General features: G+C 43.8%; 1 protein-coding gene and 1 non-coding gene across 3 annotated transcripts in view; both read right to left on the bottom strand.

Moving 5' to 3' along the window:
• On the bottom strand, positions 1 to 73 carry TRNAR-CCU. Its single transcript has one exon. It is a non-coding gene; the product is annotated as a tRNA-Arg (tRNA).
• An 8,699-nt stretch (positions 74 to 8,772) lies between these two features.
• The window catches only part of TPST1 (tyrosylprotein sulfotransferase 1), a 102,252-nt gene continuing 100,668 nt past the window's right edge, over positions 8,773 to 10,356 (bottom strand). For both annotated transcript variants that reach the window (XM_043914889.1, XM_043914887.1), the window contains one exon: positions 8,773 to 9,330. The gene's annotated coding sequence lies outside the window, so the exon portion shown is untranslated. The remainder of the gene's footprint in view (positions 9,331 to 10,356) is intronic.

Here is a 10,356-nt window from a genome sequence, read left to right as displayed (position 1 = left end):
TCCCCCGACCAGGGATTGACCCTGGACCCTCTGCATTAGGAGTGCAGAGTCTTAGCCGCTGGACCACCAGGGGAGTCCCCTGAAAATAGTGTTTTATTAATTTGGTTTGAGGGCTTCCCAGGTGGTGCTAGTGGTAAAGAACCTGCCTGTCAATGCAGAAGACATAAGAGATGCATAAGGTTCAATCCCTGGGTCAGGAAGATCCCCTGGAGGACGGCATAGCAACCCACTCCAGTACTCCCTACTAGAGAATCCCATGGACAGAAGAGCCTGACGGATTACAGTCCATGGGGTCATAAAGTCAGACACAACTGAAGCGACTTAGCATGCACGCAATTTGGTTTGAGTTGGTAGCTGTCCTACCAACTGCTGCCGATCACTCTCTTGCCCCTTTATTTCTCTAAGTGAACTCTTGTTCAGTCACCTCTGGAAGCGTTACTGTCAAATCTCACTGGTGGCTGGGTGAGGTACTTGGAGCCACATCCCCAGTTCTCCCTCCCATCCTCTTGACTGGCGTTTTCACTAGTCTATCAGTTCAGGTTTAAGCACTTCACAGTTTAAAAATCTTTTATGCAATATGATTCCATCAAGTGGAAAAAATTTATCAGAAAATATAATCCCCTGCGCCCTGATAAAATGCACCTTGTCTGCTAGTGTCCCTATCTCTTGGGATGGCTCCTTCATTCCACAGCCTTTCTCCCCTGCAGGGACCCCCGCCGCTTAGAAACTGCCCTAGATTTGAGGTTAGGAGTGGCCTGCTTCTCTGAGGCAGTAAAAGAGTATCGGAAAAAAAAACAATTTGCCATTGGGGGGCTTCCTAGCACTGATATTTGTTCTGAAATTTGTTTGGAACTGTCAGCTAAGAGTCCTTTGGTGAAACATTAAAATATCCTGAGGCAATATAGGATTAAAATAAGCTATAAGAGTAGGGGGTCTGAAAACTTCTGTAAAGGGCCAGAGAGTAAATATTTTCAATTTAGCAGGCCATAGAGTTTGTCTGTTTTTAGCTCTGTTGCTGTTGAGGAAAAGCCGCCATAGACAAGATGCAAGTGATGTCATAGATTATCTAGTAAATTATGTCATAAGACATAAATGGTGTGGTCAGATTTGGCTCAATGGTTGTAGTTTACCAACCCCAACACTTCTCCAGTGGACCACGTTTTGTCAGAACTCTCCACCATGACCCATCCATCTTGGGTGGCCCTATACACCATGGCTCATAGTTTCACTGAGTTAGACAAGGCTGTGGTCCATGTGATCAGATTGGTTAGTTTTCTGTGATTGAGGTTTTCAGTCTGTCTGGTCTCTGATGGAGAAGGATAAGAGGCTTATGGAAGCTTCCTGATGGGAGAGACTGACTGAGGGGGAAACTGGGTCTTGTTCTGATGGGCGGGGCCATGCTCAGTAAATCTTTAATCCAATTTTCTATTGATGGGTGGAGCAGACAGTAAAGCGTCTGCCTGCAATGTGGGAGACCAGGGTTCAATCCCTGGGTCGGGAAGATCCTCTGGAGAAGGAAATGGCAGCCCACTCTAGCACTCTTGCCTGGAAAATTCCTTGGACTGAGGAGCCTGGTAGGCTACAGTCCATGCAGTTACAAAGAGTCGGACACGACTGAGCGACTTCATTTCATCTTCAAACTATGGTGGAGGTGATGAAGATAATGGCGACCTCCTTCAAAAGATCCCACGCATGTACTGCTATTCTCAGTGCCCCCAATGCTGCAGCAGGCCACCACCGATCCACGCCTCCGCCAGAGACTCCCGGACCCTCACGGGCAAGTCTGGGTCAGTCTCTTGTGGGGTCACTGCTCCTTTCTCCTGGGTCCTGGTGTGCACAAGGTTCTGTTTGTGCCCTCCAAGAGTCTGTTTCCCCAGTCCTGTGTAAGTTCTGGTGGCTCTATGGTGGGGTTAAAGGCGACCTCCTCCAAGAGGGCTTATGCCATACCCAAGTCTGCTGCACCCAGGGCCCCTGCCCCTGCGACAGTCCACTGCTGACCCATATCTCCACAGGAGACACTCAAACACAGTTCTGTCTCAGTCTCTGTGGGGTTTCTGGGTCCTGGTGCACACAAGGTTTGTTTGAGCCCTCTGAGCATCTCTGGCGGGAATGGGGTTTGAATCTAAACGTGAATTCACCCCTCCTACCATCTTGCTGGGGCTTCTCTGCCGTTGGATGTGGGGTATCTCCTCACAGCTGCTCCAGCACCATGCAGCCGCCCCTCCAGTGCCTACCGTCTTGGGAGAAAGCAATCGAGAACTTTCCCAATGCAGGGGGCCTAGGTTCAATCCCTGGTCAGGAAACTAGGTCCCACTAAAGATCCTGAATGCCACAACCATTACGGAGTCCTGGTGACAAATGGAGTTGTGACCACGTCTGTTTCATAGAGGGCCTAGTAGGTTCACAGAAGCATCTGTGGTTATTTCTCCAGCTCTGCACCCAGGACGCCTAGAGGCTCACACGGCACAGCCTGCAGCTGTCCAGGACAAAACAGGGTCCCCTGGGGAAGGGACCAGCAAACCACTTCAGTATTCTTGCCTTGGGAACCCCATGAACAGTATAAAAAGGCAAAAAGATAGGACACTGAAAGATGAACTCCCCAGGTCGGTGAAGTGAAGTGAAGTGAAGTCACTCAGTTGTGTCCAATTCTGTGTGACCCCATGGACTGTAACCTGCCAGGCTTCTCTGTCCATGGGATTTTCCAGGCAAGAATACTGGAGTGAGTAATATGCTACTGGAGATCAGTGGAGAAATAACTCCAGAAAGAATGAAGAGACACAGCCAAAGCAAAAACAACACCCAGTTGTGGATGTGACTGGTGATGGAAGCAAAGTCCGATGCAGTAAAGAGCAATATTGCATAGGAACCTGGAATGTTAAGTCCATGAATCAAAGCAAATTGGAAGTGGTCAAGCAGGAGATGGCAAGAGTGAATGTCAACATTTTAGGAATCAGCGAACTAAAATGGACTGGAATGGGTGAATTTAACTCAGATGACCATTATATCTACTGCATGAACTCCTTATTGCCAAATTCAGACTTAAATTGAAGAAAGTAGGGAAAACCACTAGACCATTCAGGTATGACCTGAATCAAATTCCTTATGATTATACAGTGGAAATGACAAACAGATTCAAGAGATTAGATTTGATAGAATGCCTGAAGAACTATGAATGGAGGTTCATGACATTGTACAGGAGACAGGGATCAAGATCATCCCCAAGAAAAAGAAATGCAAAAAAGCAAAATGGCTGTCTGAGGTGGCCTTACAAATAGCTGAGAAAAGAAGAGAAGTGAAAGGCAAAGGAGAAAAGGAAAAATATACCCATTTGAATGCAGAGTTCCAAAGAATAGCAAGGAGAGATAAGAAAGACTTCCTCGGTGATCAATGCAAAGAAATAGAGGGAAACAATAGAATGGGAAAGACTAGAGATCTCTTCAAGAAAATTAAAGATGCCAAGGGAACATTTCATGCAAAGATGGGCACAATAAAGGACAGAAACGGTATGGACCTGACAGAAGCAGAAGATACTCAGAAGAGGTGGCAACAAAACACAGATGAACTATACAAAACAGATCTTCACGACCCAGATAACCACAATGGTGTGATCATTCATCTAGAGGCAGACATCCTGGAATGCAAAGTCAAGTGGGCCTTAGGAAGCATCACTACAAACAAAGCCAGTGGAGGTGATGGAATTCCAGTTGACCTATTTCAAATCCTAAAAGATGATGCTGTGAAAGTGTTGCACTCAATATGCCAGCAAATTTGGAAAACTCAGCAGTGGCCACAGGACTGGAAAAAGTCAGTTTTCATTCCAATCCCAAAGAAAGGAAATGCCAAAGAATGCTCAAACTACAGCACAATTGCACTCATCTCACACACTAGCAAAGTAAGGTTCAAAATTCTCCAAGTCAGGCTTTAACAGTACATGAACCGTGAACTTCCAGATGTTCAAGCTGGATTTAGAAAAGGCAGAGGGTGCTCGCTTCCGCAGCACATATACTAAAATTGGAATGATACAGAAAAGGCAGAAGAACCAGAGATCAAATTGCCAACATCCATTGGATCATCAAAAAAGCAAGGGAGTTCCAGAAAAACATCTACCTCTGCTTTATTGACTATGCCGAAGCCTTTGACTGTGTGGATCACAACAAACTGTGGAAAATTCTTCAAGAGATGGGAATACCAGACCACCTCACCTGCCTCCTGAGAAATACACAGGTCAGGAAGCAACAGTTAGAACTAGACATGAAACAACAGACTGGTTTCAAATAGGGAAAGGAGTACATCAAGGCTGTATATTGTCACCCTGCTTATTTAATTTATATGCAGGGTACATCATGCGAAACGCTGGGCTGGAAGAAGCACAAGCTGCAATCAAGATTGCCGGGAGAAATATCAATAACCTCAGATATGCCGATGACACCACCCTTATGGCAGAAAGCAAAGAACTAAAGAGCCTCTTGATGAAAGTGAAAGAGGAGAGTGAAGAAGTTGGCTCAAAACTCAACATTCAGAAAACTAAGATCATGGCATCTGGACCCATCACTTCATGGCAAATAGATGGGGAAACAGTGGAAACAGTGACAGACTTTATTTTTAGGGGCTCCAAAATCACTGCAGATGGTGGTTGCTGCCATGAAATTAAAAGATGCTTGCTCCTTGGAAGAAAAGTTGTGACCAAAATATAAAAAGCAGAGACATTACTTTGCCAACAAAGGTCCATCTAGTCAAGGTTATGGTTTTTCCAGTGGTCATGTATGGATGTGAGAGTTGGACTATAAAGAAAGCTGAGTACCAAAGAATTGATGCTTTTGAACTGTGGTGTTGGAGAAGACCCTTGAGGGTCCCTTGGACTGCAAGGAGATCCAACCAGTCCATCCTGAAGGAGATCAGTCCTGAACATTCATTGGAAGGACTGATGCTGAAGCTGAAACTCCAGTACTTTGGCCACCTGATGTGAAGAGCTGACTCATTTGAAAAGACCCTGATGCTGGGAAGGATTGAAGGCAGAAGAAAAGGGAACGACAGAGGATGAGATGGTTGGAAGGCATCACTGACGCAATGGACATGAGTTTGAGTAAACTCCAGGAGCTGGTGATGGACAGGGAAGCCTGGCGTGTTGCAGTCCATGGGGTCTTAAAAGAGACTGAACTGAACTGAATCCCCACACAAGAGAAACAGAACTAAGTGCATTGTGATCTTTTCAAATGTGCTCCATCTAAATGCCCTAATAGTTAATACCCAGCTTCATGTCTTTTTAAAAATTTTTCTTCTTTTTTATAAAGCCTTGTGTCAAGGGCTGACTTTCAATAGACTGCAACAAGGGAGCTGCTTGTTATGTATGGAAATACCAGTTTCATTTCTAATTCAAGTCTCAGCTACTCATTTGTGAAGAACAACTGATAGCCAAGACTTGATTATTAATATTACTGGTTTTTCATCAAAAGAACTGGCTAAATAATGGGACATCAGAAAATAAGTGAATTGAAAGTCCCTGTTAAATCTATCTAGATGGCTCATCTTGGGTAAGTCAAAGCACTACTCTAGACCCCAGATTTTCTAAGATTAGGGCATTCGATCTCTTATTTCTTTTAAAAAGCTCTCATTGTTTTTCACTTCTTTACTGAAAGTAATTCATGCTGATTGTAGCATTTAGAAAACAGGGTTAAGCAGAAAGATAATAAAAATACCCACAACCTCACCACAAAGAGATATCTGTTAATATCGTGGCACGTGTCCTTTCTGTTGTCTTTCAATTTAGTGACTCCATTTAGTTTTCTATCCTTCCTTTAAATAATAGAAGTGGGAGCATACTAAACAGCTTTGTGATTTCAAATTTTCACTTACTGTAACATGAACATTTTTCCTTGTTATGAAAATTTTCTACAGTATCATATTAGCTGAATAGTTATGTGGATGTGCCATAAATCATTTAACTAAACCTGCCTTTCATTAGTTTTCTTTTCCAGTTTTTTTGTTTCTATAAACTTCATTGCAGTGGACATCTTTGTGGGGAAACTTTTACACACATCTATGATGTATTTCCATATTTCAACTTAAAAACTTTTCTGTACATTCAGCAGTTATTCCATGTTTGACCAACAGAGGGCATTTAGAGCTTTCTATCTCAGGGAAAGGCCATAAAGCCATTTCTACCGGACATAAAAAAATAGTGGTTTTATTGAGAAAAATTATTTAATTTCGGATGTCCAGTAATAATCAGCAAACTCCAAAGGGAGAATCAAAGTCATTTATATCTAATCAGAACTCCTCTCTGCAAAAACCCCTCAAATAGTGTGCTTTATTAGGACTTAAACCCAAAATAAATACAAATTATCTCTTTTGCCCAATTCAGAACAAAAGGAGAGCTCAGCTTTATGCAAAGACCTAAGTTCCCCACAGAAGACTGTAGGATAGTGACAAACAAGCAGGCAAGGGACCTCAATGCCAAAAATACAGATCTTGCCAGAGAAAAGCCCAGACAGCCCCAGGATCTGGAGGTCCCTAGGAAGACAAATTTGGGGGCAACACTGAATGGAGTCCTGCCTAGACTATTATTTATCCATCATCTACCAGCCAGGCTGCAGTAGGTAATACTATAGGTTTTGTTAGATAGAGCCTGAAATAATTGTTTTATGTACATTCTTCTTGATTTTCACCAAGACCATAAATTTACAAGGCAGCGCTTCTTGGCACAAATTATACCCAGCAAATGACTAAGTACAACAGGTGTATTTAAATAGTTGTTACTCAATGCTAATGACAAGTTTCTGTTCTAGTAAAAAGATGATTATTGAGAGGTAGAGTGGTGGGTAAGGGTGTAGGCTCTAGAGCTAGGTTGCCTGTACTTGCATCCTGATTCCATCACTTACTAGCTGGTCTGGAAAGCTAGTACTGCCTCCTGACCCAGTGTCTGTAAAAATGCAGGTAGAAATAATACCTACCTCTGATGTGATTTTGAGAATTAAATGAGTTTAGACATGTGCACTCAGGCACAGGGCTTGGACCATGAGAAGTTCTTGATAAATGTTTCTAGAGTGATTATGAGCCTTAGTGATCACTAAGATTTTTTTCCTCTCATTTTGAAATCCTATGACTCTTCATGGATGCTGCTCTCTCCAAGCTCTTCCTCAGACACTGAGCACCCCGGCCTCTCCCTGGCCCCACAGGTTCACCTGATGGCTGCAGCCATGGCTTTGCTGGCCCCAGGCAGCTCTCTGACCTTCACAGGTGACACATCTTCCCCTGGTCCCTCACCCGGTTACCTCTTTTTAAATTTTACTCCAGGTGTCTTTCATTTGTTCAACAGGCGTTCCATTTGATTCTATCAAATCTAACATTTCACAAATAAAACAGTCATCTTCTTAGAGGTGCTCTGAGATGTCCCACGGAACAGAAATGCTTTGCTTCACAGAGCTCAAAAGAAATGTGCTCAGACGGGAAAATCAGGCTTTGCGGAGGAAGGAATGTCAACGGGGATGCAGTTACCACAGCGCCTGCTTCTCTGGGCCACTTGTGCAGTGGTTCTTCTTTCCTGAGCCAGCTGTTTTGTGCAATGGTCCCTTTTCCTTTTCCAATACAATCTCAGTCATGAAGGTGGAGTCTCCAGAGGTGGGCAGGCACAGGGACTAAAAAGTCTTTATGTTCACCTAGGGGTGAGTATTGGAGTCAGGCTGGGCTATAGTTTAAAAATGTCTTTGCCTCCCATTCTGATAGGCTCTGGAAGGGTGTGTGACCTCCTCCCTACAATGCTGGTAACATAAGACTAAGACAGGAAATAAGGGAAAAACAAAAACGCAAATTACGTTATGCTGAAACTGAGTTTATTGCTTTCTGGAGGCTGGAGCAGTAACTAGAGCAGTAACAAGTAATCGGACTTAAGACAGCTGAGCCCATAACGGAGCTGGGATTTCCCAGGGAGACGGGAGAGGGACTGGGTTTCTGGGCATCTAGAAGCAGCAGAAAATAGTGCAAGGACCCAGGGCGGAAGTGTACTGTTCACCAGGGGTGCCGAAGCCACACTGTGGAGGCGGAGTAGTTCAGATGTCATGTGTGAGGCATTAGAGAATCAAAGGTTTTTGAACAAAAGAGTGACTTAAGACATAGTGCTGAACAAAGGACTGATCTGGCAGCAGGACTCATTTTCAGTTGAAGGGGACAGGGCTAGGGGAGTGGCGCAGAAAGGATTGTAGGGTAAGGCTCATTGAAACTAGGTCCATGGCACTAGCTGAGGGGCCTCGTGGAAATGACTTGACCAGGCTGGCCTCTGTTTCTTCATCTGAAACTGATACGTTAGAGGCTTCTGGGAAGATTAATCATATACCAAATATTTTACTAGGTTCTTACAATGTGCCAGACATTTTGCTAGGTGTCAGGGGTACAAAAATGGACACAAAAAGACACATCTCTGCCTTCTAGGATCTTACCGTCTAATGTAAGAGACAGACAATTTAAGAAGTCAAGAAACATTAAAAACTTCAAAGTGTGATAAGATGATATTGTGAATGAGGTTGGCAGAAAGGGCATCAGGGGAAGTCTCTCTGAAATTAGAGTTTATGGAGACCAGACAATTGAGAAGGAAACAAAGAACAGGATTCTGAGACAAAAGGATGGTAGTGGGTCTCTCTGAAATAAATTACAGCAAAAACTCCACTGAGAATATCTGAAATACAGCAACTGAAGAAACTCTGGTTTATTAGATCATCATCTGATATGTCTTATTGCTTCTCTAAAATCACGGCAATGAAAACATGTAAACTAGCAGAGTGCTTCACATTTAAAGCTTTTATTTTGAAAAATAAAATACAAAAGTCATCAAGTTGTAAATGTATGTGGTAATTCCTCAACTTCTCAGAAACAATACAATGAATTATTTAAATAATTAAGATATTTAACATTATCCACATCAAACATTTCAACAGGTACAAGTGTTCTACAAAACATTAGAACATGTACAGACAACCTAGTCCAAGATGAAACTGCCCAATTTTGCTTACAGGATCCCATTTTAAAACCCTCCCCTTGAAAACAAAGTTTGGAATCTGGTAAGAAAAGGTGAAGGCCAGAGCAGTTTTAACAGAAAGCACACATCCCCGCTGGGTTCCTTCTCCGCAGGGCTGTGCACGTAATTAGGATCGAGAGCGCTGTACATGGGAAGCAGGTCACTCAAGAGGGTCCCAACGTGTGCTGACATCCCACCCTCTCAGAGGAAGGAGACTGGCAAATAAGCAGGAGATGTAGGCATGGTACATACACTCCACTGATCTCAGCAGGGGACAGCCAGTCCTAGAAATTTCTCTGTGGCCAAAAAGGCAGCAGTCTTCCCTAGGGCAGACAAACAGAATGCATTAGAGGTGTGTAGTCACTTTGTTCTTCCCTGCACGACACCACTTCCTTTCCAGCTGTGAGCCCAGCAGAGCAGGGGAGGCAAGCAGGGGGATGGACCATTAGGAGAACAGCTGCTTCAGAAGGGCTAGCGGAGAGGCACTCTCTCTCAGTTTGGGATGCTTTTAGATGCCTGCCAGGAGCTTTGATATGCAAAACAAAAGGATGGAAGCCAAACCAAGGGCTGCTCCTGCCCACTTCCAAATGACTGCAACTGTGGTCTGCAATTGAAGCAACTCTGGGGGCACTTGACAGCAATGTCAAATGTCCAGGGGTCGAATGCTGACTGTTTAATATCAAAAGATGGATACTGAGGTTCTTTAAAGGAAGCTTTAGGAAATACAGTGACTGCTGTTCATACACTAAAGGGATCCCAAATACAAGACAAAAGACTATGATTTGTCTTGAGGTGCCTTGGTGTCTTCCTAGCTTCTCCTGAGTTCTCTCATCGCGCGGGGGCCACTACAGGCCTCGACAAGCAAATGAGGCTGCATCGCTGCTGTGGTGGCAACTCAAAGCTGGAGTCATCTGTCCTGTAAAGCAGCTGGTCGATAATGCATCCCTGTATGAATGTCTCCAGGAAGGAATTCATCTGTACTTTTTTTTTTTTGGCTGCACTGGGTCTTAGTTGTTGCATGTGGGATCTTTAGTTGTAGCATTTGAACTTTCGAACTCAGTGGCAGCATGCGGGATCTAGTTCCCTGACCAGGGATCGAACCTGGGCCCCCTGTGTTGGGAGCATGGAGTCTTAGCCACTGGACCACCAGAGAAGGGTCTCATCTATACTTTTGAAAATATTTTGAATAAACAAAATTATACAAGGCCTGATAACTGCTGTTATACCTGCATGCCCACTGAGTTTAAGTCTACATTTAGGATTCGCTCCTTAGCAAAAGACAATCATAAATCCTAAAACCTCTGAATAGTATTAATTCACTATCGTCAATAATTTTGACATGGTAGAGC

This window comes from Cervus elaphus, chromosome 10 (assembly GCF_910594005.1).
Source record: "Cervus elaphus chromosome 10, mCerEla1.1, whole genome shotgun sequence".
Taxonomy (NCBI): Eukaryota; Metazoa; Chordata; class Mammalia; order Artiodactyla; family Cervidae; genus Cervus; species Cervus elaphus.
This window is presented reverse-complemented; position numbering and strand designations above follow the sequence as displayed.